General features: G+C 40.5%; 1 protein-coding gene across 5 annotated transcripts in view; it reads right to left on the bottom strand.

Annotated features, from left to right (window-relative positions):
* LOC139636271 (protein phosphatase 1 regulatory subunit 29-like) overlaps window positions 1-23,363 on the bottom strand; it is a 265,139-nt gene that overhangs the window by 117,088 nt on the left and 124,688 nt on the right. The window lies entirely within an intron of this gene.

Genomic DNA, 23,363 nt, shown 5'->3' on the forward strand with positions numbered 1-23,363 from the left:
TCAATCATGCTTAACTTGAGTTACAAGAAATGGGATCAGATTGAGTTTGACTGCCCTTCACTGTGAAAATGTCAAAGCAGGCAGGATGACAGGTTAACAAACCTCTGCCCAATAAATGAGTGACTTTGGGAGTTCGCATGACCTTTGTTTACAGGCTTTTTTTTTTTTTTTTAATGGCTGTGCTCCGCAAATCCAGACCAGCACAATCAAAATTCTACACATGAAGCGCCACACACTGTTGTGCCAGCCTGAGCTGAGGGGTTCAAGCGTCAGGAAAGCAAAAGCCCTCATGTGCCAACAGGCAGTGATTAGTGGTCACCAGGTCAAAAGACATTCAGGGAGCGATTTTTAAATATCTTGGTTACTTAATGTTGTTTGAACATTTCAGTGACTGTATTGCAATGTGTAGTTAGGGTTTCACAATGAAATATAATCATTGAAATGTGGTTAATACAACAGTTATATGTAACCAAGACATCTGATGAAGTTAGCTTTAGTTGAGTCCTGTTTTTTTTGGACGTCTTGACCAGTGGTTCTCAAACTTTTTCACATCGAGGTCCCGTAAACTGACACAAATTAGACCATGGACCCCTAATCTGATTAGATTTTGGCTCTTGGTTGTTTTATTACATTAAGTGTTTGAAACCCATGACCACATTAGTCCTACATGCTGTCACTGTGTTACTAATGGTTGGAAGTGGATGAAAATAAATGATTCCCCTTTTTGCTGGGGATGCCCAGAAACCCCCTGAAGGACCCCCACTTTGAGAACCACTGCTTTCGATGTTTTCTCACCTGCAAATTCAAAAAGCTTCTTTAACTTCCAAACACAGGTGATTTGCTTAGTGACACTGACAATTGTGTTCATGCTTCAGCTTGAGGATACGTGTATAAGATGTGGTTGTTAGTCTACTGAGGGTTTTTCCTCTCTGGTTTGGACCAAATAAAACAAACTGTGATCAAAACTTTGCTGATGGACTTTTTTTTTATGAATTCGACATGACTTGGAGCGCTCCAGTATCAGTAAGCTCTCTTATCACTCGCCTGTGTAATTTGTCCCATTAGAATTCTGTCCCTGTAATCCCCAACTATCATCACAGGTGGATGCTTCCTTCCACTTTTCACACAGAAACAAGATAAGAAGTTTGGGAGCGCCTCATCTCTATTTTCAAACACTCTCCTGGCTCCTAAGTGCTCAGTGAACAATCAAGATCCTGCACCGATAGTGCCTCCCCGGCCTGGATTTATCTTGATTACCATCCAAAAGCTTGTTTTTCTAATGGGAGTTGGAATTAATTTTTATCTCCCTGTAGAGAGGAGCAGAGGGAAGGAGAGCAGGTTGGTTGGCTACGGATGGGGAAAAAAAAAAAAAAAAAAAGTCTTCAGAGACTGAGATGAGGGAAGATGGTGACAGGAAGCGAGAACCAGAGAGACTAAACAGGCGACATAGGAAAACAGAAAGCGATTGAGATGGGTGATGGAGATTAGAGGGTAACAATCAGAGAGGCAGGCCAAGCGGAGAGCGATTCCTCAAGTTGTGTTTTACAGATTTTTCTGGTTCCCTCTATTTTGCTTTCTCCCTTTGCCATGAGAGATGTTGTGCCTTGCTGCACGACTCTCCCTTCAAACTCTTCACACAGGCTCTTTTGATCATATCTGACAGAACAGCTTTCTCTCCATTTATACCTATGCCATCATCATCTCTCTCTCTCTCTCCCTCTCTCTTGCTCACTCATCTCCCTTTCATTAAAACATCTTTCCAGCTCAGCTTTTATCGCCTCTCTCCTCACAATTCTCTGCCTCTCTCTCCCAGTTTACTGTCTCACCACCTGTCTCCCTTTCATGCCGCCTTGTCTCTCACACCAACTTTCCCTCCATCTCTATCTGTCTCTCCTTCTCTGTCAATTCGATTCGACTCAATCCAGTTTGATGAGAGGCACTGCTGAACCAAAGAAATTGATCAAAATACAGGAATAATGATTTGATAAGTGTGTGTGTGTGTGTGTGTGTGTGTGTGTGTGTGTGTGTAGATTTGTCTCTAACAGTGACTGTCAGTTTGAATGTGCAGTAGATTTAATTTATTTCAGTTCTGCTGTACTGACATGGCTGGAAAAGAAAGGAGCCAAACATTAAACAAGATTATATGTTCAAAAAAAATGCAGGAAGACATCCACAGATGATGAATTTAGGAATCACACTGAAATCAATATGGAATCATTTGTCGTCTCTGTGTCTGATCAGATCACCTCAGTCCTTTTCCGTTTCTTCTTTCTATTTAATATCATCTCCCCACGCTCCTCTGTCTTCATCTGCCTTCCTGCCTCTCTTGATCTCATTTTGATTCAATTTTAGAAGCATTACGATAATTTGCGTTTGAAGCATAAATAGAGCAAAACATGGAGTACCAAGTACACAAGTAAACAGCTTTGTTCTTTTCCTGTCTTGATTTCTGCCTAATTCTTTATTTCTACCCCTGTCTCCTAGAAATGAGGTTTCCACACAACTAAACTGTTGCAGTTTAATTTCATGGAGAGTCATGGTGGGTATATAAAGCGCATGAGTGTAGAGACATCCAGAGTCCCATCGAGTGGTTTAGGCAACAAAAACGCTTTGGTTAAGGTTACTTTTTGTGTATTAAACCAGAACAGGGTTTGGGTTAGGTTAGGTTAGGTTAACATAAAACAGGGGCTGTGCCGAAACATAACCATAAAAAAATCAGAGTAAAGCTGTAGTTGCTACAAATGGATACTGAACAGTGAGATTGGATATTTTGGCAGAAAACAGTAAGTTGACATGTTAGTGATACAGTCAGTATCAACATAACGATACATACATGAAAAACATATCCTCAATTTGTTGTATGGAAAAGTAATTTTTAGGAGACAGGGTTGTCATCCATGTCTCCTCCTTTCTCCACAATCTCATTCTAATTCTTACATCCAATAAATGAAAGAAGGAATTAATTAAGTTAAATTGATGGGTCAACCCAGTCACCAGAGAGGAACGTTTATGATGTTTAAATGAATGATGAATTTTGATGAACGACTGATGCAATCCTTCTGAAAATACTTTATTTCTACAATAACTGGCCAAGGCAGTTAACTGTAGTTAAGGTTGGAGAAAGACTGTGGTTATGGCATTAAGGTATTATTAAGGTGAATAAACTTTGGATTGTGGATACACTGAAGATAATGCACACCTGTGATCGGACAACTCGGATGTCTCACATGAAAGTAAGATGTGCCACATGTACATCTAACACCCCAACCCTAATGTCCACACCCTTTCTTCCTACTTTGCTACATAAAGGAGACACTACTTCCTGTATTGGCAATGGGACGTCACGAATGAAAGTAAATTGCAAAGTTCACAACGGTACAATGTGAAAGTAATTCTTCGCGATATTGAACTAGATAAGGCAGGAACTTCAAGTACTTTTGGACAGCTTCAGAGAGACAACAAGTTATGGCTTTAAACATTTGCAAACTTGTTCTCATGTAGTCACATTGACAAAGGTTTTATTAGTGACACCAGTTTCTTTTAGAACAAATCCCAAGATATCAGATAGTGTAAAACATTTTAAACATCACTCTCTTTGCACAGGTATATGACTGTTAAATTAGGATTGGTTTGGATTTCTTACTACCTGTACAGTAAGCTACGCAAAATATAAAGAAAGTTGGCTATGAGGTAGAGATAAGCTGAGGGCCTTGAAAAATAAAGCCCTGACATAACCGAAAACCTTCAAATTCGGTGAAATATGTATTTTGAAATTAAAGCCCTTAAATTCAAGTAGATAAAATGTTTTATCTTTCCGAAGAACTGACTAACACTTCCCATTTTCACTTTACTTTGTGTCTCCTTCCTCATTACCTTCACAACCCTTTTTCAGAGGATGTTCTTGGAGCCCAGGACTCCAGGAACCCTGCTGTTTTTCATTATAGCATCTAATCAGAGGCTGATTTACACCTGGCATCCCAAATAAGGTTAATGTAGGATCAAAAAACCAGTAAACACATTGCTGCTCTACTTAAGGCTAGCAGATGAAGCTAAAGAGAGGTATTGAACAATTCTCAGGCCATAAATGTGGTGCCATCTGTTTGTTGTCTCACTTCAATCAGAACCATTGGAAAGCCATTCACAGGCGGGTCAAAGGTCAATGACAACCACTAGGTTTCACCAGGCTGACAAATAGACACATAAATTTAACTATAGTCAGCCAATAGTGGGAAAACCCAGAGCAGCTCATCAACAATGTGACCTCAATAATATTAGCTTACAAACAGTAAGCCTCATTGTTAAAATGACACTTCATACATCAACTGTAGATGGAGAATCCATAGATCTGAGACAATTATTGTTGAGCCACTAGAATATGGACCAAAATTAGTCAATCAAATGAGTTTTAAATGCAAGAAATCTCAACATGTCATGTTGTCTTGTTAGACAATACATAGATAATAAAAAGAAAAAATAAAAGTTCACAGACCTATAAATAGATAATCAATAACCCTTAGTTTGTGTTAAAGACAAACTGTTCTTTACTTTTTCCAATGTTAAATAACGGCTGTTAATTAACATCTTCTTTGGAGTATTCGGGGTTCAGGGCATTTAGGGCCTTTTAGTGAATCCCAGCTACAAGATTTTTTCCAGCCAGCCACACTGGTTACAATCTCACTTTATAACTCTGCCACCAAAACCTTGCAGCTGGGTGGTTTACCCAGTACAGCAGCGATATGTGTTCCTTTGTAGGAACAGATGTCTTTGGCGCTTTGGGTGTATTGGCCCACGTTGCACTGTGTAATGGCAGCTATTTTCAGGATAGAACTTTTTTTTTTTTTAAAAGAAGAAAAAGGAAAAAAGGCGAGCTGCCTGCTGTGAGATGCAAACTGACTCTTTGACCTGCCACCATCTGTCACTGCCTGGATCAGCGGAAACAACCGACACCTTGGCCTCATAAACACTTTGATTATGTTCTCTGTAATTAATGGTAGCAAAGCTTTAGTGATGCATGAAAAATGGCCAGTGACAGTGAGCCAGTGAAGTTGCAAGAGGGTCTGAGAAGTTACAAGGGATACAGAAAAATGAGCCTGCGGGTTAAATAAGGTACAATACTCTGTTCAGAAGCATTGCGTCATGGCTCTGGCTGTGAGTTAGATTTTTCTCCCTTCCCTTGTGTTTTAGAGTTTCCCTTGTTTTCCCTTCCTCCCCCATTTGTCTGAATATGTGTCATGGGTGTGGTTTACCTTTCCTGGCTCCTGGTGTCTCTACACACCTGACTGCAATCAACTCATCCCTGACAGTCCAAATTGTTCATTCAGGTTCAGTTGTGGCAACTCTCTCGGCCACTCAGTATCTCCTAGAGTAATTACTTGTGTTTCACTTCATGTTCCAAACTAACTAAGTCACTCCTGTGCTTTGGTGTTCTCTTGTGCCAGACCAGCATTGCTGCAACTCATCTGCCAGACTGCACCCCTACACCCCTGTCTTTAGCCAGCTGCCCCCTCACCTCTTCCCCAAACAGCCAAGCCTGCCTGCACCCTCTTCAACCCTTCAACCCCTTCTACAACTTTTCTCCAACACTCTACCTGAGTCTTGTGTAGCCATCACACATGGGATAGAATAACATAGGGTAAAATCCTATCACAAGGGATTACAGTAAAATAAACATTACTAAAGTGGGCACAGCATCAAAGAAAATACAATGATATTATGTGACTGACAAAAACCTCACCTCACCTAAAAATGTATTTAGCAGCTGTAGTAGGACTGTAAAGTGGCTATTTGTAAGTTTTCTCTGCTGCCAAATGTGGTTCTTTGCTGGCAGCAGGCAGTGCTGATTGCCACTTGACAAGAGCTTCAGCCATCATTGCATTTACAGGAAAAAAGGTTATATGACACCCTCTGAGCAATATTATGTCTTCAGGTTAGATTGGAGGCTACAGTGAGTTGCTATCAGAAAGTGACAGACTGGGGCTAGCTGGTTAGCATGCTAACTTCAGTCGAAGAAAAGTCATGATCGAGACAAGAGTAAACATTGCTGTTGGTTTCCACAGCTGGAGACAGCTCTCAGTGAGTAAAGGAATTAAGTTTGATGCTGAACTCACAATGTTTCTTCTAGACTGGTAGGTGAACAGTTGCTACTGCTAACACTGGCTATGTAGCAATAGCAAAACTCACAAAAGCTCCTTTAAGGACATGTTTTGGACTGGGCTTTGGTGCCTTTCAAATTGAGCTTTTACAAACGAATGAATGAAAGCATTAACTGACGATGGTAATAACCAAAGATGGAGCAAAAATGCCACATTATACATTCCACACATTATAACTCATGTTGTAAGAGGAAAAGCAGGAAAACAAGAAGAGGTGAGTAGAGAACAACTTTAGTTTGATTCAAACCGTGTCAAATGAAAATTCAGCAGTCTGCTGGATGTTTACACCAAGCTGTGTAAGATGATGACACAGATCTTCCCACACCTCGCAAGCAGAGGACCCCAGGTTAATAAGGCACACATGTAGACTGTGGATGAGTAATTTCACTCTAAGCCAGAAACTCAGCATGTGATTGAGCAAGGGAGAGGGCAACATATACGAGCGAGATGCAAGGAACAGTTTGTACAGATGTTGTGTGATAGATGTAATGGGAACTGGCGACCCAGTGGCACCACAGCAGATCAATACCTGGTGCGATAATTGAAAGCAGTGTGTGTTTGTGTGTCTGTTATATGCCACAACTTGTCCAGCTCTGCCTATCCACCTCTATTCTATATATCATCTATTCATGCTCTTACCATCCTCTATTGCTGCACCTCACCTCGTCTCCTCTTTCTGTATACATGCTTCTCATCTTTAAATGCTCTCTACCTTCTGCTCCTCCATCTCCTCCCTTTATCCTCTCATCATCTTCTTTTCCTTCAATTCCATATCCTCTCTTCCTTCACGTCCTTTCCACTGCTTCATGTGTCTCTGATCCTTCAACACCATCTCTTCTTTCCCCTCCCTCCATCTCTCTTTCCTACAATAAGCCTCTACCTCCACCCCCAGCCCCCACCCTGTTCTCGCTCCATCCCCTCTCCAGTCGTGACTGAAGTCCCTCTCTGCAGCCTCGCCTCCCTCCCTTCATTTGTCTTCCACTCCTTTACCTTCAGTCCAGAGCACGACTGGCACGACTCTCTGCCCAGAGGGAGCCGGCTGGGAGACCTTGGGCCATATGCTACAAAAAGGAGAGGGGGGAGGGGAAGGAAGGGTGTGAAGAGTAACAGCTATGTTGGAATAAGAGAAAAAGGGATGGAGAGACGGAAAGAAGGGGGAAAAGGGGATGAGAGAAAGTAGCTGGAATGGAGGAAACAAGAACAAATGAGAGGAAAAAAGCAAAACATTGTGAAAAATAACTATGAAAAGATGGCAAAATGTGGGGAGGACGTGAAAGGATGAATGGTAAAGAGCAAGAAGGAGGGAAAAGAAATAAATACAACAATGGGAAGTACGGAGACTGAAATGAAGGGATAGAATGATGGAGGAGAAGAGCTTGGAAAAGAAGGGAGGAGAGGAACAAAGAAATAGTTTCCCTGGCTTCTCTGTTAATGTCTGTACTTAATTTAGCCATTTTGGGATCAGTAATTTATCTCTGCTGCTTTGGTCTCTTGCACAAGTCAAGAGACGGCAGCTGAAGGTGGGAAATGTAATGAAGTTCACACGTTCAATATTCAGTCAGATCAGCTGGCGCACAAACAGCAGAGGTGCTGCTGCTCTCACTCTGTATAATCAGTGTTTTTCATTCCTACTACTGTTCATCTTTCTCTTCTTACACACATGGCACACTATTTACACATTACCTATGAGGACTAATGCATCACCTAGGCCCGTGACCATAACCCTTAATCATCACATGCATAACCCCGCACTTAACCTTGATCCTAACAACCTGAATTCAATGGTTGATCTTGATAAGATCTTTGTCTCCAAAACGATGGTGAGTTCACACAATGTGCATGTGCACTGCCATACTTGTGGGGACCCTTATTGTCAGAATAATACTACATTCCCTAAACCATCCTTTTAACTCCTGTAACCCTTAACCATCATAACTAACCTCAACTCTAACTACATGAACCTTAACCTAAGTCTAACCTATTAAACAGTCAACCTCATAGGGTCCTGTTTTCATCCCCAGATGGGAGCGGAGTGCCTGTGATGTGGCTGTGTGAACAGGTTTGTCCCCATGTTACCAATACACACACATACACTTGTGAGAACTCTTATTAACATGACACATTCCCCAGCCCCTAACTAAACATGAATTATCCCAGCTCCCACCTCCCAGCCATGCCCCGAAACTTAAAGCTAATTCTAATATTAATCCACAAAGTCTGAACTCTGAAATAGCCCTTGAAGAATTGAGTGCTTGACAAAATGCCGCCACTTCACTGAAATCTCCTCATTCTCTAGGTCCCAATGAGGTTGCACACCGGGTCCATTTTTCATGGGTCCACAAAACACAGGAATATGACACAGGAAAACGGTGTTGGATTCCCATGTGAAAGTAGCAGTTTAACTTGTTGTTATTGTAACCATGACAACAAAGATAAAAAAAAAAATTTTTGGATGTACTTATATTAACCCAAATCAACATCTTTTCCTAAACCTAACCAAGCCATGACCGTTATTATAGCAACCATGGCGACAAAGGCAGGTTCATCACTCTCGGTACAGTTCCTGTGTTAAATAATTTTAACCATGGCAACCAAGGTTTGGCACGCCTGCTGCTCTAGGGGCACTATTAGGGGCGCTCGTATCAGTTGGGAAAAAAATGACCTATTTGGTTTTTCAGGTTGGAGGACTGGTTGAGATTCCCTGACATCAAGAGCCCAGTTTGATACATGACTAAAAATACTTCAACTGTGACCGCGCTGATCCTGCAGCAGCTGGCTATTACTTGTGGACACACAGCTACATCGATGTTGCCTCAGGTAACATCCTCATTAGAGAGCTCATGTGCATCTGTCCAACAAGTAAAGTTCATTCATAAATACAGAGGCTCAAAACTGGTGTTCAAACAACTTAAAAACTCACATCTCACCGGTCGTTGCAAAGATGGAAGAACAGAAGCACACACAAGCTCTACATTTTCAGCACACGTTAAGGTAAAACTACACCTGTTTTGTCATTAAGCTCTCACCGTCTCTGAGTCTTTCATCTCTTGTCTCATTTACTCTCTCTCTCAAACACACACACCCACAGGGTTTTTCCTCATTCACCATAGCTGGTAGACACGGTTCCATTAGTTGTGTGAATATCAATCCAATCTCTGTCCCCCCTGCAGTCCAGAGAAGCACAACTAGTCTTTCATCTCTCTAAGTCATTAGCTCTGCTGGGCATCCAGTGGGGCAACACAAGTCATAAAAACACACACGTATAATCACAGCCTTCATACATGAACAGCACTGATTTACGTGCCCAAACTCTAACAAAACACAATTCATGAGCCATGACTCATAAACACATCCAGAAACACGTGCGCACACTTGCTGTGAACACCAGCACACAGTGTAACCGTACGCAACGGCCTCGTTGCCTGGTAACAAAACTTACTTAACAAGTTAGAAGATTGTGGAGGAAAAAGATGCAGAGATGGAGAGGGAGATAGAGGGAGGGGATAAAGTGAAATATATGAAAACCAGACTGCAGCGAATGAGCTGCATGCAAAAGATGGGCTGAAATTTAAAAATAATCTCCAGCGAGCTTTCAGATGTTTGTTTTAAAAACTCATTATAGTGACAGAAAAACAGAAGAAGAGTAGGCAGTGACTGCAGCTAAAAAATACTTTCTACGTATGATCTGTTCCTATAATGCATGCGCTACACACAAAGAACTGCATTATCCCCAGATGATCTTGGTCAAATGCAAAAGTAAGTACATTTACTGAGGCGTTGCCATTCAGAGCTGAAAAGCAGAAACAGTTTTAGTTGAGATTTATCTTCTTTCTAATGAATGGATTATCTAAATCAAAATAAACTGCCCTCAGAAGCTACAACGACTCTCTAAAATGTTATCATCTCTAAATGTCCTCACTCTGAAGGTATGAATATGGTCCTCACAAAGATAGAAATGCAAGAACACACACGCAGTAACCACACATGAACAGAGAGTAGTTAGTTTAATTGTTTTTTGGCAGCTGTGCAGACTTTGATTGATTTCTCATTAAATTTCATTCAAACTGTGGTTATGTATTGATGCTGTGGGTGTGATGCTGTGCCAATTTTGCAATGATTATCTTTGCAACCAGAACACACCAACACGCACACACACACACACACGCTCATGCAGATAACCATACACACAAACATACACAACACAATTCAGACTAATTTTTAATGGGTGGAAATCACACCAACATAGCAGCATTTAAAGTATCTAGCTCATTATTTAACTTTAAAGAACATTCACATCCCTTGGGAGACATTATAATGCATCTGCTTAAGTCCTGACCTTTGCACACACATTCACACACACACACACACACATAAACTAACTAGGCCCAGGTCTATACATTTCAAGTCTCACTGTTTAATTTAAAAATAAAGTAATTCTCCAGAGCCAACCTGGGAGCCCCAGGGGCAAGTGACCTCTCCACAGCCCTCCAGTTGTTTCCCGTCATGACCCTGTTACTCCCGGGGCCAGTGCTCTTTGATTGGGTCAGAGCTTCCAGCCTCACTAATTGGCTGTCTGGCACAACAGATGACTTTTAATTGATTTGGATGAGTCGTAATTGGAAGTCTTTGGGAAGCAACAGCTCACAAGCTCAACAAGGAATACCAGAGAGAAGAGAGCGACGAGGGAGGGAATAATAATTATGTGGATGGTGTTACTCCAAAGGGCACCAGTTTGATTCCACAGATTGTGAGATAATGTTTAAGAGTAAGAATGAAGAAGAAACGATTTCTCACCTTCAACAGTTGTGTTGAAAATGCCACTGAGCACAGCCTTTAATCCTTTGCTGTTTCAGTGGTGCAAATTCAAACTTCAGTCATAGAAAAATGTGTATGTTGTAGAAATTGCAGGAAAATGGTGACAAACAATTTCTTTCTTTATTTGCATGAATGCATGCATCTATTATTAACACATCAATAGCACAAAGTATGGTGCTGCCCAAAACCAAAACAAAAATTTACCCCCAAAAAAACCATCTTTCTTAAAGAGACAATGTCACCCAATCCACAGGCCTAACACAGAAAGGCACACAGAGTAACTGAAGGTAGAGAACATAAAGCACAGCAAGCTACCAATTATGGTGAAGTGTGTCCACAATGTGCATAATTTGAAGTGCTGTTTTCAACTGCAGTTGTCTCATTGTCCGTGGTCTGTGTTGACGTTTCTCTGCATCTGTGTTTCTGGTATTTTCTGTACTATGGTATCCAAGCATTGTGCAGTACACTGTGTTCTTAGGTCTGTCACAGGCTTTAACTAATGACATAACTAACAACAGTGGTGTATCTCCAGCGCTAACACAGCATGCAAACTGCTGAAGAAGAAAAGTATTTCATGGAGGAAAATACCCCAGGACACACACTACAGAACTTGCTAATGATAACAAGATCAGATTGTATTTCACATTTCTTCCTACAGTATTCACTCTTGCAATACAATATGAGCTGGTAAAGCATAAAATAAACTTTTAATGATGATGTTCAGCAACTCAAAGCACTTGGTCAAGGTTAGGGAAGGTTTGTAGTCTTGGTTAAATACTGAAAAACTCAGAATTTGTAAAATGTATTTTGACTGTGAATGGCCATGACCTTTGTTAGAGTAGATTAAGATTACATATTTCTATGTATCTGGCTATATTGTCCTTTTTTCTTTTTTCTTTTGATACAACATGTTTCTTCTTAGAGAGCGAGGATGGGGTATCTGGTAGGATACACATGTATTTGTCCTCTTCTTATACCAAGATGGAAATAAATATGTTATGGTGTGAAATTTGTGTATTTCCTATTTGATTTTATATTATTTGAATTAAAAAAAAGGGGAAGAAGACAAAGGGAATTCACATTATTCCCCTTGAGCTTGATTTTTAGCAGCTGCTCAGCTAATCCTCGATTTTTCACAAAAACAAAAAGATTCTGTTCTGATTCATTTTCTGATTTCTCACATGAGCAAAGAGTGGTTGACATTTGGTTGACAGATGGCTGACATTTCTCTTTAAGTGTCTGACACTGATGCAGGGATCATATCATGTTTCTTGTTTCTTTGTCTCTCGTTTCTCATCTTTTGTGAAACTGTATGCCAGAGCAAATCTAAGGCAATCGTGCAATCAAGGGAACCCTGCTAACCACACGGTGGGATGAAACAGAAAACAAGCACTGATTTAAATTCAATCTGAGCAACAACGTCTGATTTCAATTACATTTACATTTCAGTCATTAAGCAGGAGCTGTTCTCTACTGTACACTGGTTTACAATTAGGGCAACAACTGAATCTGCTCAACTTCTTTCATGAGGAAGATAACAGGGAATCATTAGTGAGAGGTGCAAAGATCAGAATCAAAACATCCTGACAATATACGGAACAAATTCTCTGCTTCCCTGAAATATTCATTTATTTAAAGGATACAATGTTCATTGAAATGGAGAAGTGTTAAGAGGTCAAAGGAAACCCAGGAAAAAGGGAAGAAAGAAGAAGAGAAGGAATGTGTGGAAGATAAGAAATTTTCATACCAAGCTTTAACCTTATGCTCAAACATAAGGACTGATTGTCAATCACTAAAATATGGGGCGTTTAGTTCTTTATTTAAGCTTTTAGGCCTTCACTTTGCTCACTGTAGCCAGGTTGGAGTAAAGCTAATTGAATTTTAAATGCAGGTTTGTGTCATGTGATGTAGTTCTGGTGACATCATCAGACCAAGACCTCCAACGCATATTGAAATGGACAGTCTGCAGCCGAGTGTGTAGTAGTCAATAAGAAATCAGTGCCCCCGTAGTACACTGCCAAAAAATAATGGTGGATTGACCCCTTCAGCTGTTGGTGTGAGCTGCTGTCCCAAGTGTCTCAGGGTCTTCTTCACACATTAGGGTGTGATGGATCAGCTTTGGGCAATGCCCAAAAGAATAAGATACAAGTTGGCAAAGTCAGCTTCCTTCTGTGGGTGGCTGTAAACACCCTTAGGGCAGAGTAATGGATATGAACATCCATCAGTGGAGAACGGCTGCTTCTTCACATTGAAATCAGTTGAGGAGGTTGGAGCACCTGATTCAGATGTCTTTTGGACACCTCCCTTAGGAGATGTTCACAGTACATCCGACTGGGAGGAGACCTCAGGACAGACTCACAATACATTGTATGGATTATATGTCCCATTCGACTTGGGGAAGCCTCTGGTTCCATGAAGACCAGGACCCAGATAAGCAGTAGAAAATGGCCGTATGATTGGATAGAGGTTTGTATTTGAGGTAACGGAAGGGCTACCGGGCGATAACTAAACTGGATCCCATTACAGCTAATAAATAATAAATGATGTTTAGAAAACTTTTTTATGGAAGTGATCCAGTGATGCTCAAGACTTTCTCCTCTCTTCTTCTATCCTCTAATTGGTATAGTATCACACAGGAGGAGCACAGTTAAAACGATACGGATGCAGAAACATCAATAATGCAAAATCTGGATGACAAGTGGCCACATTTCCAAACTAATGTAGCTACTTTTAAATTGAGCACGGCTTTTATTTAAAAGCTAAGGTCACTTATCATTGGGGAATGTGTAAACACACCAACTACAAAAATGCAACTATTGACATAAATAATAAAATTTCTAAATTTTGATTGAAGCAAGACAAACAGGAAACTTAATGACAGTAAATGCAAACAGACTCACATTCCTCAACAAAAATATGCAAATGTATGCACATTGAAAAACATGTACAGTACATACATGCACACACACAGACATATACACACTGTGAAAGATTAGCTTTGCACACACTATGGTACAATCCTCTTTGAGGGACTTAACCTTTCTCATTACACGTATACATCCGGATTTCTTTCCAGACACAGAAAGAAAGGAGAGAGAGTGAGGTCTGAGACAGAAATGAAGAAAGAAAAAAAATGGTAAGAGAGAGAAAAGTGGTAAATAAGAGAAAAAGGATGATAAAAGACAAGGTGAGGTACAGGATAAGAAAGAATGAGGAGGAGTTGAAAAAGAGGAAGCCATACACACAATAAAGAGGGATGAAGAGTGTGTCGTGTGTCACTCTGACATACAAAGGAGGCTGGAAGGTAATCAGGCATATGGCAGGTGCAGCACAAGGGGAATAATAATGGCCTCACACACTTAAAAATAAACTTGCACACACACACTCACACACCAGCATGTGCAATCTGTACGCTATAAGCTGGAACACAATAACTGATATCAAAGAAGCATTCAGGGCTCGCTCACGAGATCAGAAAGGAAGACAAGCTGACTTGGGATCAGTTAGAATATGCTGAGTTGATTCATTCTGCCACAAACGGATAACAGAAGTCTCTGAATCTCTTTGTCCTTGTGGGATTCAGTCTCTACTGAAGTGTGAGAGGATTCAGGATTCTGAACTGATAGTTTCCTCAGCCTGTTTATGTTGTCTCTACTGTATTTACTGCTCTAACACTGTTTCATGCTGCCTTCTTGGCCAGGTCCCTTTTGAAAAACTGTTTTTTGAGAGATTTTTGGGCATTTTATGCCTTTATTTGACGGGACAGTAGAGAATGACAGGAAAGGGGCAGAGACAGGGGCAATGACATGCAGGAAAGAGTCGGGCCGGCGACTCGCCCACCAAGAGCATTTGTGCTCATGTGTTACACGCCCTAACCTCCTAAAAACTGATTTTAAACCTCATAATGACACTTTTACCAGGTTAAATAAAGAAAAGACAGGAGTCCTAGTGACAGCATGACATTGTTTAAACTGTTGACAGCATCTTTGGTGTCCCATTATTACATTTTTTCCCCCCGCATTTTCCCTTTCTATGACAAATGGTGACTCTTTCTAATCTAACTGCCATGATGTTTTGTCAAACTTCCTCATTACACACATGTTTCTGCTTCCCATGACTCAAACACCTTTTGAACAAGGTCAAAGAATTACTGTGTTGCTATAGTAACAGTGTTGTTGATACCAGGCTTGTGTCTCTACAGTGCCAGTCAGTGCTTTGTTAAGAGATCACACTGTAGGTCAAGTGAGAATGTTGACATGAAACACATTCATAACCCACAACAACACACTGCCTTCAGGTCGCAGCCCCAGAGGTGACCGTTAATACAGTGGCACGATTTGCCTTCACAACGCCAGGCAGATACTTGCTGAGTAAATAAGGTCACCTGCCGGCCAAGGTAGCTGCATCAAGACATCCCTTTATACCTGACTGAATTAGATACATTTCCATTATTATTATTATTATTATATTCATTTTACACATTTTAAACGTGGAGTTCAGTTTTCTTGTTGGAGAGAGCACTGCTCAGTGAAAGGAGGGAGCTTACCTCAGTCTGAGAAAACCTCAGCTTGGGCTTTTAGCAGAAAGTCTGTGCTACAAACTGAGGCATCAATTTTGATTGATATTATGGGAAATGTAGGAACCAGAGCTACGGTCGAATGTCAAACGTGTCTCTCGGACGTCCCCCAACTTTGTGTAAGTGGGGCACTAAATCGCAGTACCCTTGTAAAATACAGAGAAAGGCCTAGCTAAAAAAAAAAACAAACAAGGAATCGTTGGACAAAACTTGAGACTTATTGAGCATAAATACTAACCTGTAACAACTTTTAGGTATTTTGTTAAATCATGTAAAGCATTATAAAATAGAGGCGACGGCTAGCATTGCTCCATCAGAGTGACCTCTGGGTCTGCACCCATCGACTTGAACTCAGTCATACAGGCTTATGCTCCTCAACCACTACATTCTTCAAAGGAATGTCGTCTTTCTTTGCCATCCCTGCACACAAGGCAACTGCAGTCCAGACGGTTCTTGTTTGTGGTTCCCCGATGATGGAACAAGTTACTGAATGCTCTAAAAGCAGGAGCGTCCCCCTCTATCTTCAAGAATCGCTTGAAGACTTATCTCCCCCAAGTGCACCTCCTCTCCTAACCAATTAAGACCCTAACTAGCTCTTACTAGACACTATTGGTGCGCTTTTTGCACAGTAGATGTGATACTTACACCAAGGTATCCTACTGCACTGAAGCTTCAGTGTTGCCCCTCACTCGTGAGTCACTTTTGACGAAAGCGTCTGCCTAATGAATAATTGTAGTGTGATCTAATTAACACATAATTTTATCATGCATCTTGTAGATAGTGTGAAGATCTGATTTGAAGGCTACGAGATCAAAAAACAGTCCATGGGAATCCAAATAAAATAAACATGAGCTGCTTGGATTTTATTGGCATGAATGTTTCTGCCTGTGGTAACATTTTTGATATTGATATTAATTAGCCCAACTCACTTGTTTCTCATGTGCAGTTACCATGGCAATCCACCTTTGTTGAAATGTTTAGTAGTTACAGCTGCCTACTCACTTTCTCTTTAAGATGTTCTGGACAATTTGTGCAAAAATGGATCTCTCCTGCTGCTTGGTAAGTAGTGTGTCAGTGGCTCTATGCTGCATTTACACTCGCGGGTGTGTTAACACCTGCATTAAAAGAAATCTATTTCACTCTACAGGCTTATGGAAATCTGCTTCCTCTTATATAAATGGGATTCAGAGGTGTCAGTGGAGTGATTAACCATGCAAGGTCAACGTATATGGACTGCTCTTTGACAGGTTTCAATGGACTAAAATGTAACACAACCTCAAGGTAACAGCATTGTGTTTAAAAGGAAAAAGAAAAAAAATCATATATTTTCAACTCATTCATCTTGAGCAGGGTGAATTTCCACCATAGGGGCTAATGCTCAGCAAAACACCCTACTTTAAATTCATAGCATTACCCTCACTCCCAGCTGGGAGCCTTAAAGTGCATCTCCAGTCTTCTGCTGTTGGACACTGTGAAGCTCCACTGGGACAATTAGCAGCTTAAGGAGAAGAGAGTCTCATTAACTTTCACTTAATAATTGGCTCTCATCCTCTTTGTGATACGAAATGGCAACTTTCCTTTGTGATGTCCCTGCGTGTTCTACCATTCAATGGATTCTCTTAAAAAGGTTATTTTAGGCATATCCATGGACATAATTTGGAGGCACACTCATTAGGGACCACTGCCTGTTTGTTAAACATAATTGAATTTTTTATGCGCCAAAAGCAGGAAAAAAATAAGTTTAGTCACCATATTTTCTCTGAAGCTTTAAAACTCATTATGGAGTATCTCTCAGCTCAAATATTTGGTCCTTCATTGATACTATAGTCATTCCATTATCTCAGGTTTATATTCACAAACAGTGGGAAAACATCAGTGTCAATAAAAATCATGGAACATTATATAATATCCCATTACATCCAAGATTTTTTGGAAACACAGAGACCATTAGACGCTACTCTCCCATAATTTCAATGGTTCAACTAGATGCATTCATTTTCAGTAAACAGGGCAAATGTCTTCTGTATCTGGCACATAAATTCATGTGGTGAAACTGTAGTTGGCTTAGATGGATGGATGGATGGATGGATGGATAGATGGATGGATAGATGGATGGATGGATGGATAGATGGCTCGGTGGATGTTAAGAATGAAAACTGTGCTTCCCAGTGCACCCAGCCATCTGCTTTGTCTAGTTTTTCATGCAGCTTTGCCACTTTTCAATGCGATCTTGCATGTTAACGTTAACAGCTTATGTTTAACATAAGCTGATGCTTGGTAATGTCACCACCTTTAGCCATTCAGAGCGATATCAGACCTTTGAATCACTCATTAAAATCTGACTGGTAATTGGTCATTCAGAGGTCTGGATAAAGGCTAAAAACACGACCAGGATTCTCTGGTCCAGAGGTTGTAAATTGCATTTGAGAACTGCACTTTGTGAGGGTTAGGATACAAGATGTGTGTCTGTGCTGCAGGGATCTAAAGGGAGCCATATTGAGCTAATAAGGCATAGTATGGTGATTTTAGAGCAGACTCTTGTGCCTCCCAGGCTAATTATCCAGGTCGTGGTATGTCTAAACCTGTCTAAACCACTCCGTGTCTGTCCTTCCATTTCCTGCTTCTGGCCATATTCTCTCATTGCTTAAGTCTTTTTCCACTTGCTACTGCCTCCCTCTTATTTCTGTCTTTGCTTATGCTCTAAATTTCCCTCCCTATACTGTATGTATGAATGATCTATCTAGCCATTCCTGTAAGTTTGTTTTGCTTACTCTGCCTCTAAGGAATTGTAGGATTTTCATTAGGCTTTTGTTGAACTGTGTATGTCTGTTACAAAACAGGTTGATGGACTGCAGGTTACGTTTGCTGCAAGTAAGAGGTGCTTTTTCTATCACAAATTCTTTACATTATTCACAGTTACATTTTGTAAGCCAGTGCTATTTAGATGGCTTCATTTTGCATATTGTTTGTCAGGTCTGCTTGTTCTAAGTTGGTTCAATGCTTTGCTACGGATGCAAATGTATCAGGTTTGTTGTGAAGTTGTAGTAAGGGCAAAAATGTATTATTGAACCCATCAGTAAGAAAAGTAACAACCTGCACCCTGTTTTTTATATCAGAACCTTACCCCGTCCCAATGCATTTATTGTAGGCTGTAGCAGTGCGTTTGTGCCACTTTGTCATGGAGTTGTTGTTACCATGGTCACAACTTGCCCGGTTACCCAGGGTACATGTATGGGAACTTTGTTGATGACCATCAATGAGTTGACATAACCAAACCCGATCCAAACCCAAAAATCATTTCTAAATGTTTGTCTGAACCCTGTGAGTGCCGACAGGTCCCTTCAGACTTGGGTCGGGTACCCACCCTCTTCAACTGTCTGTGGCAACGGAAACCATTACAAATCCCGGTTTCTAAGTATAAATGTTTTCTAAGTATAAATGCAATTGTTTTTTAATCTTACATGATTACGGTTGGGCACAAAAATGTCTTGAATAGGGTTAGGGAAAGATTATCAAATAGGTTTAAATTGGTACTTAATTGGTTGATAGAGACTGTCCTCCCAAGACAAACTGTCAATTAAATAACAAATGTTACGGTAAAATGACAAAACCCTCTCGAGGCCATATCACAGTTATCCATTAGCAGGAAGGGAAGTAGTAGTGTGAAGTTGTTATATAGCCACTGAGTCCATGGAAGGAGGTGATGGGGGAGGATGAATGGGTCAACAAAATGCCTGACTTTTTGATGGGAGATTGGTGTTCGTTTGCCACCTTCTACCAACAGTCTGTAAAACATTGTTCAGTTGGTTATATCTCTTCAGTATGTGTGTGACAACTTAAAGTTTTAGTAAGATTGTTGTTGTTGTTGTTGTTGTTGTTGTTACATAAAAAATGTTAACACAGAATACTGATATTTTACAAGACACAAACTCAGACCTTTGGTGTCAGAAGCAAATGCCAGTACATTAATCCACCACCCGGACCTCCACATCATTTCCTTTCCACTGCATAAATGTCACTCCTCTTCCTGCATTGACACTGACCATTGTCACTGAATAGAAATCATTAATGCTGAGTAAATGAGTAATGTGTATGTGACAGGGTTGGACAAACATGTAAGCAGAAAGCTGGTTTTCACCTCTCTCTTGTATCTGAGATTTAAACCTTTCTCAACTTCCTCTCCTCTTTTTTCATCTTCAATCCATCACTCCCCTGCTCTCCCTCTCTCTCTATCCCCGTCTCCCTCCGTCATCCATTAATTCATGTTCCCATAATCCCCATCCTTCCTTCCCCTCTGTTTTCCTTCGCTTGTCCACTCCCTGCGGTCCCCATTACAGAGGAGAACAGAGGATGTTTCTCTTCCTCAGGGCGGCAGTGATCATGTGCTGTTAAACCTTGGAGCCAAGAACAAAGCTTTACACGTACACATACACACACACACACACACAGAATATATAGGCACTAACTGCTACGAACTGCATGTGAATACACATGAACACACACCAGGACTGTTCAGATTCACATGTCCTTCATAGGTTAATCATTCTGGCTATTCACTAACAAAAACTGAAAACCATCTAAGTAGCTAGAATTTATAGTGTACATTATCTTTTTGTTTTTTATGCACATTCATTATACAGACAAGCTTCTCTCTGGATGTAAACAGTGCAACATATAAAACATCCTGCAGTAAATCTTCTTGTTTTTGTTTTCTATCAAATTATACTATAAAAATACATATTTTTTAACAGGATCTGAGCTGTTTTAACCTTGACTCGGTGTCTCCATGCACCCAAACTGTACACTTCCTGCTGTGCACGTTCACTAATCACTGTAGTTTACCACAAACAAAGTCCAGTGTGGAGGTTGAAGGTTCAGAGAATGACTCCAGTTATAGAAACTGAAACTAAAAAGGGAGAGAAAGCAGCTGATTTTTTATAAGTCAGTAAAATGACCTGCAAATGGTACTTTCTCAAATCTTCTTCACTTCTTCTTCTTTTAATAATGTTGTTACACAATGTGTATGTGTGTGTGTGTGTGTGTGTGTGTGAGGGAGAGAGAGAAAAAGAGATATAGAGACACACTGTTTTTCTTTTTGTCCATCTATGTGTCCAACGCCTGTGTGTGTGTGTGTGTGTGTGTGTGTGTGTGTGTGTGTGTGTGTGTGTAATGAAGATAGGGAGCTTCATTAATACTGGTCATTAACGGGGCCTAAGGGCTGAGCCAGCAAGAACACACCAGGCTAAATGAGATGCCAATTGGAATCTCTATCTTTCTTTTTCTATTGTAATGTCTCTCTCCCTCTCACGCCCCCTCTGTCCATTTATCTCTGTCCTTCTCACTGCACCTTTTTCCATTTCTTCAGCTGCTTTTTTTTTCCATTCAACATGGAAAATGGAAAGAGGAGGGAAGTGGTGAGAGAGTGGAAGGAGAAAGGAGATGAAACAAGAGAATGAAGGCAATTAAGCAAGAGGAGAGAAGGAGATAAAAGAATGAAGGGGGAGACAAGAGTGGAGAAAAGAACAGATTAAAAATATGGATAGGGGAGGAAAAGAGGAGGTGACAAGATGGAAAAGAGGAGAGAAACAGATAAGAGAGCAGCAACAGAGAGAAACATCTAAGACAAAATATCTAAGCTCAGCAGGAGAGAAGGAACTGAAACAAAACACAATCAAACGTATCAAACATGTTGTGGAAGAGTGTTGGACAGGCACAGAGCACTTTTAATTGTAAAAGTTTATTCTGATTGCCCAGTGACCATGTTTTAAGGAATGTTAATCTATTTCATATCAAGTCATTTATCACTCAGCAGCTGGAGCTGAAGGAAAAATACTGTTAAGACTGAAATATTCCTTGAATTTTAATTTCTAAACCCTTAGTGCTGAAAACATGCTAAGCTCAGCAGATCTGGGAACAGAGTGGGTCTGTTGTATTCAAATACTAGAGCACATCTTGTGATGGGATCACACCAGTCACCACACCCGCCTTTGAATTCTTTTTGATCTCAACTACACACCTGTAAAGTTTTGTGACTGTATCTTGCAGGTTGTGACATCTGTGCACAGACACACACATATAAACACCTGCCATTGGCACCTGTACAAAGTACCTCCTCTGTGGTTCAGTATGCATTTGTAATGACTGGAGCATCACTACACAGAACTCTGGATGCAAACCCAGGTCTCTGGAGTGACACTTGTGAGCTTTGTACGCCCACCATCCTCCCCAGACCACCTAGTGGCTCTGCTGTAGTCTGCTTTCATCCATCAAAACATGTTCCCTCCAAAATAAAGCCATATGAATCCATATTTGATGATAAATATGTGATGTTGCAGTTTACTTGTATAGAAATGTAATTTCTTGGAGACACGCTGCAGTGCAACTAATATTTGCTGATTGTTAACCCCCTGATGTTCACTTTCAATAACAGCTTGTTAACAGCTGATTTTATATTTAGTTTGTTGAAGGAAAAAAAACATCTTCATCATCTTATGATTTTACAATATTCAATATTGGTTAAGGTTAAAGAACAATCATGCTCATACTTAAAAAAAAAATACATATTCACTGTCAGGTGGAAACGAGAAAATAACAGCTCTCACTTGTGTTACATTACGTTGTTTCTTCTTCCCTGTGTGGACGGTCGGGGTTGGCAAATTACATTCATTTATAAGGATGAAGGATTGAATTCAGTTGTTTTAGTTATCCAATGACCATTTCATCTTAACCTTACATTTAAATAATTGTTTGGTAGTGACTACAATAAAATGAAATAAAATAAAAGATGGACTTGTGTAGGGTTTAATTATCCATGTCTCTATCTTGTTGTATCCCAACATTAGCTGTTTCAATGACCCAGTTTCCTTTGTGGAAAAGTTTTATTTAACTTTATGGGAGGAGGGACAGCAGAGGGGCCGAGGCATGGGTCTGGTCTTTGGAGGCAGGAAGCAGGAAAAGAAAGCAGAGGAGATGGGGGCCTGAGATGACAGGACGGAGGGAAGACTTTGGTCCCCATGAGAGCAGGAGACAGGCGGGAGAGGGGGGTAAACAGAGGAAGATGTTAGAGGAGGGCCTGGCCTTTGGGGAGTAGTGTAATCTGAGAGCAAGAGACCAGCCCCGAGAAGGGCCAGCTGATGAAATCTGACAGAAAGAAGGAAGAGGAGGGAAAGGAGAGGGAGAGAAATGGAGGAAGACCATTAAGAGATGGTGATGGATCATTAAAAAGTGCATATTTGGGTGTTTTTCCTTTCCTGGTTATGATGTAGATTTGAATGCATTCTCTGAGGAAAGTGTTAGTTTGTGCATTTCCTCATCTCACTTGCTTTTTCTTTCTCCTTCTCTGCAGATTGCTGCAGACTGCGAGACCGTTCAAACCTCGTCTTGTGGGGGCTGCTCAGCCTGACAAAACATCAGAAAATTGTAGCTGTTGTGAAGCTGAACACATTAAACAGTGGGGCGAAGACACGGTACATGACTTGATCTGCTAGTGTTCAGTGTTCAGCATGAACTAACACTGTGGCCTTACATATTTTAATACCATTACTTGTGATGCAGTTTGCCAATATAAGAAATAAAATTCCTCATTCATGTTTTGTGAAAATGCTTTTTGTTTTTTTACATGATGATTAATAGTCATGTTTAGGTTTGTGATGTTAAGCTGGATCTTAATTTTGTTTGTTAATGATGATAATGATTCCAACATGTTGACGACTCAGTTCATCTGTTACTGAAGCAAAGCCGCAGAATTTATCCATCAACTTTAACAGCAAAAAATAGGTTAAATAGAAAAAAACGAAGCAAGTTGTGTAGTATTTTGAAAA

Source organism: Trachinotus anak, unplaced genomic scaffold, assembly GCF_046630095.1.
Source record: "Trachinotus anak isolate AG129_WGS33_773 ecotype Australia unplaced genomic scaffold, CSIRO_AGI_Tana_v1 ptg000019l, whole genome shotgun sequence".
Classification (NCBI taxonomy): domain Eukaryota; kingdom Metazoa; phylum Chordata; class Actinopteri; order Carangiformes; family Carangidae; genus Trachinotus; species Trachinotus anak.